Source organism: Oncorhynchus mykiss, chromosome 22, assembly GCF_057628025.1.
Source record: "Oncorhynchus mykiss isolate SJ-2025 chromosome 22, ASM5762802v1, whole genome shotgun sequence".
In the NCBI taxonomy this organism is placed as follows: domain Eukaryota; kingdom Metazoa; phylum Chordata; class Actinopteri; order Salmoniformes; family Salmonidae; genus Oncorhynchus; species Oncorhynchus mykiss.
The window spans coordinates 41,062,387-41,080,307 of NC_143043.1; the positions used below are offsets into that span (position 1 = coordinate 41,062,387).

General features: G+C 42.8%; 1 long non-coding RNA gene across 1 annotated transcript in view; it reads left to right on the forward strand.

Annotated features, from left to right (window-relative positions):
- LOC110501798 (uncharacterized) overlaps nt 1–13,915 on the forward strand; it is a 32,699-nt gene extending 18,784 nt beyond the window's left edge. The window contains exons 2-3 of the long non-coding RNA XR_002470255.3: nt 13,600–13,674; nt 13,799–13,915. This is a non-coding gene — a long non-coding RNA (uncharacterized LOC110501798). The remainder of the gene's footprint in view (nt 1–13,599; nt 13,675–13,798) is intronic.
- Nucleotides 13,916–17,921: the final 4,006 nt, after the last annotated feature.

The window sequence follows — 17,921 nt, forward strand, 5'->3', positions numbered from 1 at the left end:
CTACTTCTTCATAGTCAGACTACTTCCCATATACAGATAGACTACTCAGGTTCAAACTTTATTTAGGTATGTTTTTTGAATTAATGGCTATCCTATTTGTACGGAACAAGCGTCCTAATTCCCCAATGCGTACTATATCTCTCCTTAATAACCTTCCGGCTTGCAAAACCAGGATTTATTAATCTCTAGTTTATTTATGGTAGTGCACCTTACCACAGGTCAATTTCAGACCTGTTTCCTTCCTATCGATTTTGGTTAAAACCCAAGGTAGAAACCCGTTGTATTTGTTCAGAATATTCAAGCACCTATCATTGATTAAATCCAAACTCGTTTATAACATTTAATCAAATAATAATCCCTCCCAAATTCGAGAATAAAGGCTACTGACCTGCTGCCGACTGGGAAAAGCACTGTTCGTTTGATCTAGTCACCGTCCCTGTGGTCTGGGGTGTACATCGGCCCAGTCTTACCCTCAATTCAGAGGCCAGGTCTTAAATAACGGGACCAGACCCGCTCGTGCATGATTTATTCGGCGTACGACCTCCACATGAGAGGGACGGATATTTAGATCCCGGTTCGAAGGACCAATTGTTACAGGAATTAAATTGCTCTGTGTTTTAATACCCAATTAAAATTAAACACTCTGTCAATTCATAAGGATTTGTAAGACCCTTATTCTATAATAATGGACAGAGCCCAGTCTTAAAACTCTTTAGAGATACTGGTTCCCAGTTGGGAACCTACCCTCCCACGTTCAGCTGGAACGGTGGCGCATGGAACGCAAAAATATTCTTAGAAATATTTAACCTCCACACATTAACAAGTCCAATAGCTCAAATGAAAGATCAGATTTCAGATTCAGATTCAGATTTCTAAAATGTTTTACGGCGAAAACATAGCACATATATATGTCAAACCACCACCAGACACAGCTCATTTGAATAGCCAAAACATGCAATCAACAAACGCAGGATTATAAAATAAATAATTCACTAACCTTTTGAAAATCTTCATCAGATGACAGTAATGGGACATGTTACACAGTACATTTTTTTTTCTCAATAATATGCCATTTATATCCATAAATGTCCATTGAACATGTACATTGAATTCATGTTCAGAAAATACTCAAAAATGTCCGCAGGAAATCTAGGTAGCGCGGCAAGATAACGTAAATAGACATCATAAACTTTGACTAAATATACATGTTCTACATATAGTTAGAAAGATACACTGCTTCTTTATGCAATCGCTTTGTTACATTTATTTTTAACGTTACAGAAATCGCACACTATTCAATATTCTGAGACGGCGCTCAGATATAAGCTACATTTCTCCGTAATGTTGGAGTCAACAGAAACACAGATTTCAGCATAAATATTCCCTTACCTTCGATGGTCTTCGTTCAGAATGTTCTGGAAAGGTTCATACTTACCCAATACATCGTTTGGTTTCAAGTCTTGCGTCTTTGTATTAGCTACTGCTAATAACATTAGCTGAAATGCACCCAAAATGTCCTCTGGTCCGGAAAAGTTGCGCATCAAAACTTCAAAATTACATATTATATGTCGACTAAACTGGTCAAACTAAGTGCAGAATCAAGCTTTAGGATGTTATAGACATACAAAACAATTTTCAATTCAACCGGTCATTGTTCGTCCTTCTTCTAAGTGCTGGAACAAAGGAATGACCGGGACCAATTCGCGCCCCCAACGCACAACATATTTTCTCATGGTACACACTAATTTCACTCCCATAGGGCCAATTCTCACGGGATTTGAACGATTAAAAGCTCTACTGAATGAGGACATCTAGTGGAAGACATAGAAAGTGGTTGGGAAGGGTGGGGGCGATGACGTCAAAGTTGCTCCAACTTTCATGACCACAAAAACTAGTTTGGAAGAATGCCTGCCCTGTGAGTTCTGCTATTCTTACAGACATAATTCCAACGGTTTTAGAAGCTTTAGAGTGTTTTCTATCCAATAATAATTATTATATGCATATATTAGCAATTTTTGACAGATTTTTTTTTTCAGTTTACTAGGGGTACCCAATTCCTCCAAAGGGGGCATAAGTCAGCCATATCCTCAACAGGTTTTAAAGTCAATCAGCAGAGTTTATTCACGAGTGTACTGAACACGATACAGTTTACCACAGGTTCTAAACTGAAAATGACTTCATTAGTTCCAGTACCAACCCGTCTCTTCTCCCACCCTGGTACAAAGGCAGTATCTCAAGCCTTCCCACATCGTCTCCCTACCAATTTAATATAATTTATGAGCCAAGGTCTTCTTGTGTAGATAAGCATTCTAGCCAGCCATTTATTTAATTCATTTCTACCGAGGAACAGACCGTCATTGTTCTAATCCTTGATTATATTTACAAACATTATATTCAGTACTAGGATTAAGAAAGAAAATTCATACATATACAGTAACATAATAGTATTCTGATTAGTACATATACAGTAACATAATAGTATTCTGATTAGTACATCCTGATTGAAATGTATACATAATTAGTCATTATAGATAAAACAATTCCCTTAACAAGGTGTTGTAGCCCACGTATTAGCTGGTCTACCTCTTCGGCTAGCCGGGAGATGGGCCTAGCTCGAGGCTAGCTCAAGGCTAACTGATGCTTGCTTCGGGACAGAGGCATAGCCAGGGGTAGCCACTCGATTGCAGCTAGCTAGCTGCGATGATCCGGCGTAATGGTAGGAGTCCAGTGATGTGGTGGAGAAAAGCAGTCCGATATCGCACTGTACAGACTGGCATGTATTGGCCAAGCTAAAGCTGGCTGGTGACCTAGCTAAAGGTGAAGACTGCTAGCTGTGGCTAATAGTGACTACTGGCTAGTTAGCTGGCTAGCTTCTGATGGAAGTTCCAGTTATGTATAAAAATAGCAGATCTGTACCTAATTGGGTGGGGAGGGTTGCAGGACTGTATATTTAGATTGTAGGTGGAAAGTGGGATTAAAATATAAAAAATATACACGAAAAAAAGATGAGACCGACTATTTACATGGGACAAGACGGGACAAGACAAACACACGTCTGACTGCTACGCCATCTTGGATAACAGATCTAAAACATGAGTTGATCGCGGCAGGTGAATGGTGTGTCAATGGGCCTCAGGATCTCAAATCAAAATCAAATCAAATTGTATTTGTCACATGCGCCGAATACAACAGGTGTAGATCTTACAGTGAAATGTTTACTTACAAGCCCTTAACCAACAATGCAGTTATAAGAAAATACCTCAAAAAAAGTAAGCGATAAGATAGCAAATAATTAAAGAGCAGCAGTAAATAACAATAGCGGGGCTATATACAGGGGGTATCACTACTGAGTCAATGTGCAGGGGCTTCGGTATAGAGGTAATTGAGGTAATATGTACATATAGGTAGAGTTACTAAAGTGACTATGCATAGATAATAACGGAGAGTAGAAGGGGGGGTGTGGGGGGGGCAATGGAAATAGTCTGGGTAGCCATTTGGTTAGCTGTTCAGGAGTCTTAAGGCTTGGGGTAGAAGCTGTTTGGAAGCCTCTTGGACCCAGCTTTGGCGCTCCGTTACCGCTTGCCGTGTAGTAGCAGAGAGAACAGTCTATGACTAGGGTGGCTGGAGTCTTTGACAGTTTTTAGGGCCTTCCTCTGACACTACCTGGTATAGAGGTCCTGGATGGCAGAAAGCTTGGCCCCGGTGATGTCTTGGGCGGTACGCATTACCCTCTGTAGTGCCTTGGAAGCAGTTGCCATACCAGGCAGCAACAAGTCAGGATGCTCTTGATGGTGCAGCTGTAAAACCTTTTGAGGATCTGAGGACCCATGCCAAAACTTTTCAGTCTCCTAAGTAGGAATAGGTTTTGTTGTGTCCTCTTCACAACTGCCTTGGTGTGCTTGGACCACATTAGTTTGTTGGTGATGTTGATGCCAAGGAAATTGAAGCTCTCAACCTGCTCCACTACAGCCCAGTCCATGAGAATGGGGGCGTGCTCGGTCCTCCATTTCCTGTAGTCCACAATCATCTCCTTTGTCTTGATCACGTTGAGGGAGAGGTTGTTGTCCTGGCACCACATGGTCAGGTCTCTGACCTCCTCCCTATAGGCTGTCTCATTGTTGTTGGTGGTCACCACTGTTGATCACCACTATCACTGTTGTGTCATCAGCAAACTTAATGATAGTGTTGGAGTCATGCCTGGCAGTGCAGTCATGAGGGAACTGGGAGTACAGGAGGGAACTGAGCACGCACCCCTGAGGGGCCCCTGTGTTAAGGATCAGCGTAGGCGGATGTGTTGCTACCTACCCTCACCACCTGGGGGCGTCCCGTCAGCAAGTCCAGGATCCAGTTGCAGAGGGAGGTGTTTAGTCCCAGAGTCCTTAGCTTAGTAATGATCTTTGAGGGCACTATGGTGTTGAACGCTGAGCTGTAGTCAATGAATAGCATTCTCACATAGGTGTTCCTTTTGTCCAGGTGTGAAACGGCAGTGTGGAGTGCAATAGAGGTTGCATCATCTGTGGATCTGTCAGTGCGGTATGCAAATTGGAGTGGGTCTAGGGTTTCTTGGATAATGGTGTTGATGTGAGCCATGACCAGCCTTTCAAAGCATTTCATCGCTACAGACGTGAGTACTACAGGTCGGTGGTCATTTCGGCAGGTTACCTTAGTGTTCTTGGGCACAGGGACTATGGCGGTCTGCTTGAAACATGTTGGTATTACACACTCAGACAGGGAGTGGCTGAAAATGACAGTGAAGACACTTGCCAGTTGGTCAGCGCATGCTCAGAGTACACGTCCTGGTTATCCGTCTGACCCTGCGGCCTTGTGAATGTTGACCTGTTTAAAGGTCTTACTCACAGCGGCTACGGAGAGCGTGATCACACAGTCATCCGGAACAGCTTATGTTCTCATGCATGTTTCAGTGTTGCTTGCCTCGAAGCAAGCATAGAAGTTATTTAGCTCGTATAGTAGGCTCGTGTCACTGGGCTGCTCTCAGCTGTGCTTCCCTTTGCACGTTCCCTCAAAACATAAGACATCTGTGGCGTTGTGTGACAAAACTGCACATTTTAGAGTGGCCTTTTTATGCGTATTGAAATTTTCTGGGATATTTTATTTCAAGTCACGAAACATGGGACTAACACTATACATGTTCTGTTTATATTTTTGTTCAGTGTATTATATTAATTAGACAATTTACAATAATCATGTTATTGTGTGTATACTCGGCCATGTTCCTATTGGTCAGTCACTGGTAAAATAGTGTTTTATGCTTGATCCGGCAATGCGGTGCGGAGGCTCCATATGGAATGTGTGGGGCAATTGCAGAGCCTCCGGAGGCTTGTGGAGGCCAAATCGAGCAGTTACGGGACAAGCTTGTGAAGCAAAAAAAAAAGAACTGTTGAAGTGGGGATGCAGGTGGGACAACGGTGCCTTCTTTTTAATGCATGCTATCTTGACTGATCTCAATTGCTTGTAATTGGCTGTCTGGCTGTAGAGATTAGCTTTGAATCACTACCAGTTGTAGTGAGGTGCGTACTGGCCGCAGAGAAGTCAGGTGCAGGAGAGCGAAAACTGATTTACAACGGTGTCATTTAATATCCATAAACCACCGTCAACAGAACAATACAATAAATGGGTCAAACAAAACCCGGTAAATACCAGCATACCGTGTATAAGCACTACAAGAAACAATTACCAACAAGGACATGAGGGGGAACAGAGGGTTAAATACACAACATGTAATTGATGGAATTGGAACCAGGTGTGATGGAAGACAAGACAAAACCAATGGAAAATGAAAAGTAGATCAGTGATGGCTAGAAGGTCAGTGACTTCGACCACCGAACGCCGCCCGAACAAGGAGAGGGACCAACTTCAGCGGAAGTTGTGACACCAGTAGTGTGTTTTAAGTGGTGAAGACCAATGTAGTGGATGTGTATGACACACTCAGCTCTGCTCCGTGACCCAAAGCGCAAGATGTATGAACACTCTTGACTTGTGTAGGCCGATCCTCGCTGTAAATGCTCTACAGCCACTTGCAGGATTGACCATAAATCTTATTTTAAACCAGCCACACTATACGATAAAGGCTAAATATTTCTGACACTGACAGAACTACTACCGCACATAGTGGTACATAAAATGTCAGACCTAAGAATTTGCCCACAATGTGGACATTTTGTCTGAGATGGCAAAATCATGGCATAATATGGCTAAAATTGTACAGTCTGTGGGGGGTTTAATGGTCTATAGATTCCTCTTCTCTTACCTCATCAAGCTTGCTGCTGCTGTACAAAGTAACGCCTCAATTATCTCAGACACTCACTCACTTCCTGCCTGCCATTGACCACATGCGTATCAGCTGAGGTAAGGCTGCCTGTAAGGCCGTGGAGTATCCATCTGTATCAGGCTGAGTGGCCAGACCCTGGCTGGGCTGAGCTAGGTATCGGGCTAGTGCCCAGATTAGATTCGAGCTCTGGTCTTTTTGAGGGCCATGGAGGGTTCACCAGTTTAGCCCAGAAGTTAGTGCATAAACACTCAGGAGTGATGATGCAGTACGTGCCTGTCTCTCCTCATCAGGTTCAGCCCCTGTTTACTAGACCCACGGCGGCGGCTCCCTAATGTGTGTTGTGTGTGTGTTTTTTAGGGCCTGCTAGATCTGGATTATCATCCATGATGAGTCATAAAGGCTCTCAAAGGGAAAGATTGAGATGCTTCAGATGCTTTCTCAACACCGCAGGGATCAGTCAGCAGATCATTCCTGCTGCAATACAGTGGTTGTGATGCATGAGTAACTGGGGAGTCCCAGACATAACAACAGGGTGGTGTTCGGGATGAATAGAGAAGTAGGTTAGGTTATTCTGGAAGAATTACGGGTTTCATCAAAATGTTTACCATAAATTGCAGTAGTGATTTATTGTTTCCATTTTGTAATGTAGCCCATTGTTAATCTTTCAGTAATTAATTAACGCATAATTAATCAACATCATTATGCATGTGTTCATATAGTGGTTGGGGTGAGTAAGTGGAGTTCCAGACAGTCACAGCAGGGTGATTTGAGTTCATCTTGGAGTGGAACAGGAAGGAACATGTTTCATCAACATGTTTAATAATCAGTTGTTACCTATTTAATTTTCAGTAGTGCTGAATTTATTGACACACTAGTGTTTCCATATTGTGTTGAATTGTTCAGATTAGTTGATTCACACTATGGGGTTGCCATATTGTCTTGTAACCTATTGTTATTATGTTGTTATTCGACAGTCGTCATCCAATCTCAACACCTTAGGCTACACTATCTGACAGGCAATATAACTGAATGTCTGTGTAGACCTACAAATGACAATATTATTAGATATCAATCACAAGGGTTGATAATTGAGAGTTCGTAGACATAGCAAATTGTTGCCTGATTCTGATTTGTATCCCAGGAGCAGACTGCAGGTCGGTCTGTATGTGAGTCTGTGTGTGTGTGTGTGAGTCAGACTGCAGGCTGTGCTGGACAGAAGGATTTGAATCAAATCAAATCAAATTTATTTATATAGCCCTTCGTACATCAGCTGATATCTCAAAGCGCTGTACAGAAACCCAGCCTAAAACCCCAAACAGCAAGCAATGCAGGTGTTAAAGCACGTTGGCTAGGAAAAACTCCCTAGAAAGGCCAAAACCAAGGAAAAAACCTAGAGAGGAACCAGGCTATGAGGGGTGGCCAGTCCTCTTCTGGCTGTGCCGGGTGGAGATTATAACAGAACATGGCCAAGATGTTCAAATGTTCATTAATGGTCAAATAATAGGTCTGGGACAGGTAGCACGTCTGGTGAACAGGTCAGGATTCCATAGCCGCAGGCAGAACATTTGAAACTGGAACAGGAGCAGGGCCAGGTGGACTGGGGACAGCAAGGAGTCATCATGCCAGGTAGTCCTGAGGCATGGTCCTAGGGCTCAGGTCCTCCGAGAGAGAGAAAGAAAGAGAGAATTAGAGAGAGCATACTTAAATTCACACAGGACACTGGATAAGACAGGGGAAGTAATCCAGATATAACAAACTGACCCAACCCCCCCAACACATAAACTACTGCAGCATAAATACTGGAGGCTGAGAGAGGAGGGGTCAGGAGACACTGTGGCCCCATCCGATGATACCCCCGGACAGGGCCAAACAGGAAGGATATAACACCACAAACTTTGCCAAAGCACAGCCCCCACACCACTAGAGGGATATCTTCAACCACCAACTTACCATCCTGAGACAAGGCCAAGTATAGCCCACAAAGATCTCCGCCACGGCACAACCCACAACCATCAGTGACTCAACCCACAACCCAAGTGATGCACCCCTCCTAGGGACGGTATGAAAGAGCACCAGTAAGCCAGTGACTCAGCCCCTGTAATAGGGTTAGAGGCAGAGAATCCCAGTGGAGAGCGGGGAACCGGCTAGGCAAAGACAGCAAGGGTGGTTCGTTGCTCCAGAGCCTTTCAGTTCACCTTCACACTCCTGGGCCAGACTACACTCAATCATATGGCCCACTGAAGAGATGAGTCTTCAGAAAAGACTTAAAGGTTGAGACCAAGTCTGCGTCTCTCACATGGGTAGGCAGACCATTCCATAAAAATTTAGCTCTATAGGAGAAAGCCCTGCCTCCAGCTGTTAGGAGGCCTGCGTCTTGTGACCGTAACGTACGTGTAGGTATGTACGGCAGGACCAAATCAGAGCGATAGGTAGGAGCAAGCCCATGAAATGCTTTGTAGGTTGGCAGTAAAACCTTGAAATCAGCCCTTGCCTTGACAGGAAGCCAGTGTAGGGAAGCTAGCACTGGAGTAATATGATCAAATGTTTTGGTTCTAGTCAGGATTCTAGCAGCCGTATTTAGCACTAACTGAAGTTTATTTGAAGCCATGTCAGATGTTCTGCTGTCTGTCAGCTGCACTGAGGGTTTTACACACAGACACACACACAAAAACCACTATTGAGCTCAAACCACTGGCAGATAAGGAGACTGAAGCAGAGAGGGATTTGAAAGCCCCATGACTCAAATGTACACAGACAGGTATAAGTCACATCTCTTGCTTGCATGCAGGGCTTGACTGACTGGACCACAGACAGACGTACGTTTAACATCTAACCACGTGACCACTGGCTAGCCCAGAGCTGAGAACATACAGAGGACAGGGCACAGCCAGGTGTGCCCCCTTCGGCATTGGCTGTATGGACATGAGCTGTCTAGGTCTGACTGATACCCTGTCTGGTGATCAGCTTAATACTCTTGAAAAAGGAGGGAGGAGAAGGAGTAGAGAAGAAGATGAAGATGAAGTGGCGTGTATATATGGATGCCAATGGAGGTGTCGCCAAACAATTGACAAAATAATAATAATGGTAATTCATCTTTCGTCTCTCTTTATTCCTTTCAATTCGCAAGCGGCTGAATGTATCTCATGGAGAAAGCGTCCGAGTGAGCCACTCAGCGCCCCTCTGTCTCCACATGTGTGGGCCATCGATCTGATGCTGTCTGGTCAATGCAAAGGAAGCCAGTGAGAATTTGGCCTCCCTTGATTAAAAAATTAATAAAATAATAGCCAATCAGCTTTGATCTAAACTGAGTGAGCTCAGATGTGAATGGTCCTGGCGCACCAAAACAAAGCGTCAAGGGAAGCCCGATTGGATTTGGCTTCGCTCCATTTAAATCACATCGAGAGCCAAACGTCATTGACAGAAATAACTTGAATTAACTAATTTAATTGTTACATCTCGTTGTGTTGTTGTCCTCCGGTGGATAGCTAGCTAGCTAATATTGGCACTTTCCTAAATTAGCCACATATGGAGATAGGGATTTGTGGTTTTATTTAATTCTCCATACTGGCTAATGATTATAATGGCGATTTTGATGCAACTATAGATTCATACATTGTGCCCTGGCCCGAGAAGTTAAATATGTAGTTCAATATGTAGTTAACCTTTCTGATCTCCCCATCCCGGATCCGGGATCGTGAATACAGACTCAAGCTCATTACCATAACGCAACGTTAACTATTCATGAAAATCGCAAATGAAATGAAATAAATATGCTAGCTCTCAAGCTTACCCTTTTGTTAACAACACTGTCATCTCAGATTTTCAAAATATGCTTCTCAACCATTGCAAAACAAGCATTTGTGTAACAGTATTGATGGCTAACGTAGCATTTAGCGTAGCATTTAGCATTAGCATTCAGCTGGCAACATTTACACAAAAAAACAGAAAAGCATTCAAATAAAATCATTTACCTTTGAAGAACTTCAGATGTTTTCAATGAGGAGACTCTCAGATAGCAAATGTTCAGTTTTTCCTGAAAGATTATTTGTTTAGGACAAATCGCTCCGTTTTCTGCGTCACGTTTAGCTATGAAAAAACCCCTGTATCCAGGATTGTGTAAATCTATCAGCAAGCTCATTAGCATAACACAACGTTAACTATTCATGAAAATCGCAAATGAAATGAAATAAATATGCCATCTCTCAAGCTTAGCCTTTTGTAAACAACACTGTCATCTCAGATTTTCAAAATATGCTTCTCAACCATAGGAAAACAATCATTTGTGTAAAAGTAGCTAGCTAGCGTAGCATTTAGCGTTAGCATTAGCGTTAGCATCCAGCACGCAACATTTCAACAAAAACATAAAAGCCTTCAAATAAAATAATTTACCTTTGAAGAACTTCAGATGTTTTCAATGAGGAGACTCTCAGTTAGATAGCAGATGCTCAGTTTTTCCAAAAAGATTCTTTGTGTATTGGAAATAGCTCCGTTTTGTACATCACATTTGGCTACCAAAAAAACCCGAAAATTCAGTCCTCAAAACACGAACTTTTTTCCAAATTAACTTCATAATATCGACTGAAAACATGGCAAACGTTGTTTAGAATCAATCCTCAAGGTGCTTTTCACATATCTCTTCGATGATATATCGTTCGTGGAAGCATGGTTTCCCCTCTCAATCAAATGGAAAAATACTTGCACATGGCTTTACGCACCAGTTTCGACGCAGGACACCAGGCGGACACTTGGAAAATGTAGTCTCTTATGGTCAATCTTCCAATGATATGCCTACAAATACGTCACAATACTGCCGACATCTTGGGGAAACGGCAGAAGGTCGCTTCAGAAATTCTGCTCATTTCCTGTTTAACGTATCATCTTGGTTTCGCCTGTAGCATGAGTTCTGGGGCACTTACAGACAAAATCTTTGCAGATTCTGAAACTTCAGAGTGTTTTCTTTGCATAGTCGAGCATCTTTTCGTGACAAAATATCGCGCTTAAAACGGAAACGTTTTTTATCCAAAAATGAAATAGCGCCCCTAGAGATGCAACTGGTTAAATGTAGAAGACTAATGTTAACTAGCTGGCTCATCGTTGCCCATTAAAGCAAATTAAGCTAATGAGCAAGCATTTTAGCTAGGTAACCTAGGACGACAAAAAATAAAAGTGTGGACTTTATGACAGAGTCATAGAGCGTTTTGTCAACATGAAAGTCAGGAGGATGTTATTGGCATTTCTCTACAAGTAGGGTGAGTCAACATGTTGTTTCTACTTGCACCAACAAACGCATGTATATTTCAACTCGAACTGGCTAGCTAAGAAGATACCTGCTAGCTAACAGTAAGTAGCTAGCCAATTTATTTCAACTCGGACAGAGATATTGATAACTAACCCGCAAGGTAGCTAGCTACATTTATGAGAACAGGTCTGTTGTTTGGGTTTGCACTTGCTCTCGATAACTCAACTCAGGCCCTGGCAGTATTCTGCCTTTACTGTAATGGAACTGGGAGTCATGATCAAGGGATAGGTTAGAACTATTTAGCATTCGGGGGCTTCATCTACTACTAGTGTTAAAACCTGTTTGGGATAGGGGGCAGCATTTTCACTTTCGGATGAAAAGCGTGCCCAGAGTAAACTTCCTGCTACTCAGGCCCAGAAGCTAATATATGCATATTAGTAGTAGTATTGGATAGAAAACACTCTGAAGTTTCTAAAACTGTCTGAATGATGTCTGTGAGTATAACAGAACTCATATGTCAGGCAAAAACCTGAGAAAAATCCAAACAGAAAGTGGGAAATCTGAGGTTTATAGTTTTTCAAATCATTGCTTATCAGATATACAGTGTCTATGGGGTCGTATTGCACTTCCTAAGGCTTCCACTAGATGTCGGCAGTCTTTAGAACGTTGTTTGAGGCTTCTACTGTGAAGTGGGGGCGAATGAGAGCTGATTCAACCAGAGGCCTGCCAGAGTGGCATGAGCTGATCACATGAGAGTGACCTACGTTCCATTGCAATTCTAAAGACAAAGAAATTCTCCGGTTGTAACATTATTGAAGATGTATGTTAAAAACATCCGAAAGATTGATTCTATACATCGTTTGACATGTTTCTACGAACTGTAATATAACTTTTTAAACTTTCGCCTGGACTTGCCCGTGCCTTGTGAGATTTGTTTACCAAACTCGCTAACAAAAGGAGGTATTTGGACATAAATTATGGACTTTATCGAACAAAACAAACATTTATTGTGGAACTGGGATTCCTGTGAGTGCATTCTGATGAAGATCATCAAAGGTAAGTGAATATTTATAACGCTATTTCTGACTTTTACTGACTCCACAACATGGCGGGTATCTGCATGGCTTGTTTTAGTGTCTGAGCGCCGTACTCTGATTATTGCATGGTTTGCTTTTTCCGTAAAGCTTTTTTGAAATTGGACACAGCGGTTGCATTAAGGAGAAGTATATCTATAATTCTGTGCATAATAGGTCTGGCTGGTACCCTGACTGGTAACTTTTATCAAAGTTTATTATGAGTATTTCTGTAAATAGGCACAACATTACTGACCATAAAGCACCAATGTAAACTAAGGTTTTTGGATATAAATATGAACTTTATCGAACAAAACATACATGTAGTGTGTAACATGCAGTCCTATGAGTGCCATCTGATGAAGATCATCAAAGGTTAGTGATTTAATTTTATCTCTATTTCTGCTTTTTGTGACTCCTCTCTTTGGCTGGAAAATGGCTGTGTGTGTTTTTGTGACTAGGCTCTGACCTAACATAATCATACGGTGTATTTTCGCTGTAAAGCCTTTTTGAAATCGGACACGATGGAGAGATTAATAAGAAGTTTATCTTTAATTTGGTGTATTGCACTTGTGAATGTATGAAAGTTATATATTTTTAAAAAATTCTAATAATTTCGAGCTCTGCCTTTTCAGCGGAATGTTGTCGAGCCGTAATACGTTTTTAAGACAAAATGCCTGTTCTCCTAAAAGTCTATTGTGCATTTTTGTTGGGAAAATATAAATGAAGGATGGAACTTGTCTAGCCTGAGTACCAGTCTTTTTAGCAAACATGCTACAAATACGCGTAATCAAGCATTCAGCAACACAACATTACACAGCTGGTTGCATAATAATGGCGTCAGCGTCACTGGCCTGAATCTATGCTGTACTTAGTCGCTCTATTAGTATAATTACATCCATACCAGAGAAAAGGTATTTTTCTCTATATATGTTTATTGAGTGATATTTAATTTCATTCACAGGCTACTTACAAAATCTGGTGGACTTGTTTTTCAGCAGTGTCGTGGGACCCTCCTACCTTATCAGCAGAAGGCTGAGGCAGTATGTGGCCAGGCATCAGTTCCACATCAGGTTGGTCACATTTGATCTGGTCATAGGTCAAAATAATATCACTTGTCTGTCCTGAAATTCGCCTAACAACTATTGATAATATAATCAGTGATGAGTGTATCAACTCTACCTTGTTTTTCTACAGATGGAAGACAGGAGAGATGGTTTGTCATGGAGTCCATTGACTAAAAGACAGGTTGATACAGATGTCTGAACTGGGAGAAACATTTCACTTGGCATTAAAATGATACAAGACACATCTATTCATTCTTATCATCTTTTGTTATTATTGCATTCATGTTGGGGGGGGGGCTGTCTATTCTTAAAACATGGCAGGGAACTGTCTTATATGGGGATGGCGAAGGGATGACATGTACCCCCAGACAAAATGCTGAAAGGTACAGTATCTGTATCCGCTGAGAATGACAGTATAAGGTAAGCAGAACACTGCATCTAGAGTATTGTGTGAAGGACGGTTTGTTCTACATGGAACTGTTACTCTTAAGTTATCAAAACACTTTGTTTAGAATGTGTACATAAGCAATTGCACTCTTCCCATATTACTCTGTAGGCTACTGACCGATTCAAAGCTTCCTACTGGAGAAAGCTTGGTCAGTAGATACAAAGTGCCGTCTTCCTGCACCTCACATCTGCCTGTATTTATTGAACTCTGCTTACTGTATCCTTGGGTTGAGGCAAACTCTGTCATATTCAGGATGGAGTGTAATGCACTCCACCCCTCCTGCCACCTGCCTGCACCTGTCCATAACCTGTAATACATTACATCAATAGAAGGGACTTCATTACCCACTGGAGACTTGAAGACATAACCTCACCCAGAGAGCTGTTTATGTCAGTGTGTGGTTAGACAGACAGAACCTCACCCAGAGAGCTGTGTATGTCAGTGTGTGGTTAGACAGACAGAACCTCACCCAGAGAGCTGTGCATGTCAGTGTGTGGTTAGACAGACAGAACCTCACCCAGAATGCTGTGTATGTCAGTGTGTGGTTAGACAGACAGAACCTCACCCAGAGAGCTGTGCATGTCCGTGTATGGTTAGACAGGCAGAACCTCACCCAGAGAGCTGTGCATGTCAGTGTGTGGTTAGACAGACAGAACCTCACCCAGAGAGCTGTGCATGTCAGTGTGTGGTTAGACAGACAGAACCTCACCCAGAGAGCTGTGCATGTCAGTGTGTGGTTAGACAGACAGAACCTCACCCAGAGAGCTGTGCATGTCAGTGTGTGGTTAGACAGACAGAACCTCATCCAGAGAGCTGTGTATGTCAGTGTGTGGTTAGACAGACAGAACCTCATCCAGAGAGCTGTGTATGTCAGTGTGTGGTTAGACAGACAGAACCTCACCCAGAGAGCTGTGTATGTCAGTGTGTGGTTAGACAGACAGAACCTCATCCAGAGAGCTGTGTATTTCAGTGTGTGGTTAGACAACCTAATCCTTAGAATAGATTATAGAAATAGAACTGAATGCCATGCTAGTTCTGCTCCTTGTTCTATCTGTGGGTATACTCTGTGGTAATTTGATAGGTAACGTGTAGGCATAATGTCTTTATAAGTGAATCAATATGATCACGCCTATTTACAGCAGGAAATGTTTTGTCTTTGTTACACAAACACACCAATTTATTTTTTGTTGTTGTTGTCGATAAATGTACCTGCACTCAAGCTAGCTAAGCTATATTTGAGCAATGTCCACATGTAGCCTACATCTGTAGGGATATTAGTTATGGGATTTGTCCCCCAGGAAAGTTCTAACAGAGGATATAAGCAGAGATTTGGTGAGACATTAATATTGTGTTGACCTCATGAGCTGACGTAAGATCGGGCATTCAACTTGCAGTTGTTCATCTATCTACATGATGTGATAAAACATACATTTGCAAGCTACTTTCATATCAAGGTGTTGTAGAACGAGTGTCTCGTGTCTCATTCCAGACACTGGTACTTCTTGCTATCTTGGCATAACTGTGATTTGACAGAGAAATATCAGCTAGCTCGATAGGCTAGTCAGCTGTAGCTATCCCCAAGCTATGCTAGCTAGTTATCTGCTCTCAGGTTGGCTAAACACATAGAACTGAATTAGCAGACTCAACACAGCTGCTTCCTGTGCTTGGCCCTCCTATGTTGAACATAATAAACGGCTCTCTATCCACCGGATGTGTACCAAACTCACTAAAAGTGGCAGTAATAAAGCCTCTCTTGAAAAAGCCAAACCTTGACCCAGAAAATATACCTCTTTGGGATGTCATTCGAAAACATAATGTTAACTTTCACTGTTATGCGGATGACACACAGCTGTACATTTCAATGAAACATGGTGAAGCCCCAAAATTGCCTTCGCTAGAAGCATGTGTTTCAGACATAAGGAAGTGGATGGCTGCAAACTTTCTACTTTTAAACTCGGACAAAACAGAGATGCTTGTTCTAGGTCCCAAGAAACAAAGAGATCTTCTGTTGAATCTGACAATTAATCTTAATGGTTGTACAGTCGTCTCAAATAAAACTGTCAAGGACCTCGACGTTACTCTGGACCCTGATCTCTCTTTTGAAGAACATATCAAGACCATTTCAAGGACAGCTTTTTTCCATCTACGTAACATTGCAAAAATCAGAAACTTTCTGTCCAAAAATGATGCAGAAAAATGAATCCATGCTTTTGACTACTGCAATGCTCTACTTTCCGGCTACCCGGATAAAGCACTAAATAAACTTCAGTTAGTGCTAAATACGGCTGCTAGAATCCTGACTAGAACCAAAAAAATTGATCATATTACTCCAGTGCTAGCCTCCCTACACTGGCTTCCTGTCAAAGCAAGGGCTGATTTCAAGGTTTTACTGCTAACCTACAAAGCGTTACATGGGCTTGCTCCTACCTATCTCTCTGATTTGGTCCTGCCGTACATTTTTTTATTTATTTTACCTTTATTTAACCAGGCAAGTCAGTTAAGAACAAATTCTTATTTTCAATGACGGCCTGGGAACAGTGGGTTAACTGCCTGTTCAGGGGCAGAACGACAGATTTGTACCTTGTCAGCTCAGGGGTTTGAACTCGCAACCTTCCGGTTACTAGTCCAACGCTCTAACCACTAGGCTACCCTGCCGCACATACCTACACGTACGCTACGGTCACAAGACGCAGGCCTCCTAATTGTCCCTAGAATTTCTAAGCAAACAGCTGAAGGCAGGACTTTCTCCTATAGAGCTCCATTTTTATGGAACGGTCTGCCTACCCATGTCAGAGATGCACACTCGGTCTCAACCTTTAAGTTTTTACTGAAGACTCATCTCTTCAGTGGGTCATATGATTGAGTGTAGTCTGGCCCAGGAGTGGGAAGGTGAACGGAAAGGCTCTGGAGCAACGAACCGCCCTTGCTGTCTCTGCCTGGCCGGTTCCCCTCTTTCCACTGGGATTCTCTGCCTCTAACCCTATTACAGGGGCTGAGTCACTGGCTTACTGGGGCTCTCTCATACCGTCCCTGGGAGGGGTGCGTCACCTGAGTGGGTTGAGTCACTGATGTGATCATCCTGTCTGGGTTGGCGCCCCCCCACCCCCCTTGGGTTGTGCCATGGCAGAGATCTTTGTGGGCTATACTCAGCCTTGTCTCAGGATGGTAAGTTGGTGATTGAAGATATCCCTCTAGTGGTGTGGGGGCGGTGCTTTGGAAAAGTGGGTGGGGTTATATCCTTCCTGTTTGGCCCTGTCCGGGGGTGTCCTCGGATGGGGCCACAGTGTCTCCTGACCCCTCCTGTCTCAGCCTCCAGTATTTATGCTGCAGTAGTTTATGTGTCGGGGGGCTAGGGTCAGTTTGTTATATCTGGAGTACTTCTCCTGTCCTATCCGGTGTTCTGTGTGAATTTAAGTATGCTCTCTCTAATTCTCTCTTTCTCTCTTTCTTTCTCTCTCTCGGAGGACCTGAGCCCTAGGACCATGCCTCAGGACTACCTGACATGATGACTCCTTGCTGTCCCCAGTCCACCTGGCCGTGCTGCTGCTCCAGTTTCAACTGTTCTGCCTTATTATTATTGGACCATGCTGGTCATTTATGAACATTTGAACATCTTGGCCATGTTCTGTTATAATCTCCACCCGGCACAGCCAGAAGAGGACTGGCCACCCCACATAGCCTGGTTCCTCTCTAGGTTTCTTCCTAGGTTTTGGCCTTTCTAGGGAGTTTTTCCTAGCCACCGTGCTTCTACACCTGCATTGCTTGCTGTTTGGGGTTTTAGGCTGGGTTTCTGTACAGCACTTTG